The sequence below is a fragment of the Echinops telfairi genome, unplaced genomic scaffold, assembly GCF_000313985.2.
Source record: "Echinops telfairi isolate 266 unplaced genomic scaffold, ASM31398v2 ScPeMD7_22;HRSCAF=79, whole genome shotgun sequence".
Taxonomy (NCBI): Eukaryota; Metazoa; Chordata; class Mammalia; order Afrosoricida; family Tenrecidae; genus Echinops; species Echinops telfairi.
Genome location: NW_022103919.1, coordinates 15154287 through 15155641, shown reverse-complemented (window position 1 = coordinate 15155641; position 1355 = coordinate 15154287). Strand labels below are relative to the sequence as shown.

General features: G+C 36.0%; 1 non-coding gene across 1 annotated transcript; it reads right to left on the bottom strand.

Annotated features, from left to right (window-relative positions):
* Positions 1–151: 151 nt before the first annotated feature.
* LOC115869179 lies at positions 152–277 on the bottom strand. Its single transcript, XR_004046042.1, has one exon. It is a non-coding gene; the product is annotated as a small nucleolar RNA SNORA54 (small nucleolar RNA).
* Between the last annotated feature and the right edge of the window lie 1078 nt (positions 278–1355).

Here is a 1355-nt window from a genome sequence, read left to right as displayed (position 1 = left end):
GATGTATGTATGGATTGTGGTAAGAGTTGTATGAGGCCGCAATAAAATGATTATATATATATATATATCTGAAGTGTAATCACAATCACTGGAATGTGCATGTGAAAAATGATGAATTGGGAATTCTGTTTGTTTGTTTGTTTGTTTAACTCCTTGTCTCCCAAATATAAAACCAGACAGACAAGTTTTGTCAGTCTTATATTATTCTGGGAATTTCTGTCGCACTGGAATGGAACCCGTCAGCAGTAAATCTGATAACAGGTCACGAACAGTGCATTGTTTGTTTGCTTTATATATATGTTTACCAGCATAAAACAAGTTTTTTTTTTAAAAGCCACACAGAAGGGCAGCTTGAGAGGACAAAGTACTATAATGAAGCATGCAAGAGCTGGAGTTAAAAAAACAAGAGACAGCCCCCAGTAAAATGATAAATAATAATAATTTTTTTAAAAAATAAGAGGGAGACACATTTCTTGAGACACACATTCCTTAAGCTGAAAGAGCTGAAACAATTCCTACCCTGAGCTGAAATACTGAAGGGCTCTATGGGCAAGATGTTAAAGGATGCAGGAAGCATAAAGGGAATATAAAGATAATACACAGAGTCCCTGTATCGTAAGGGAACTATCAATATCCAACATTTTCAGGAGGTAGAATATCATCAAAAACCAATGGGATGAAAAGAAATCCAACCCGCACTAAGGACATTGAGAACGGAGATGGTCCAACAAATGGATACACCATTAGAAGCGCTCACTCATCTAGGCCAAGAAATTTGGAAGAGTTACCTGGCCAACCAACTGGAAGAGATCCATATTTGTATCTGTTCCAAAGAAAGGTGACAAAGCAGAATGTAAATATTATTGAATAATATCATAGATATCACACCAAGTATAGTCTTGCTGAAGATAATTCAGTTTCAACAGTATATTTACAAAAGAGGATGTGTAATGTGGGCTATCATTGCTGATGTTAGACGGATGTTAGCTGAAAGCAGAGAATACCTGTGTTTTATTGACTACAGACAGATGTTTACTTCTGTTTTATTGACTACACAAAGCATTTGAATGTTTAGATCATAACAAACTCTAAGTAACATTGTAAAGAATGGGGATTCTAGCACACTTGATTGTGCTCACACAGGACTTAGACACAGACCAAGACACAGTAGTAAAAGTATTATCAAACAGACTATGATGAGACTGAGTAGTTTTAAATTAGGAAAGTGTGCATCGGGGTTGTGTCCTTTCACCAGAGTTATTCAATCTGTATTCTGAGCAAATAATCCGAAAAAGTTGGACTATATAAAGAAAGATGCAACATCAAGAATGGAAGAAGAGTCATTAACCACCCCT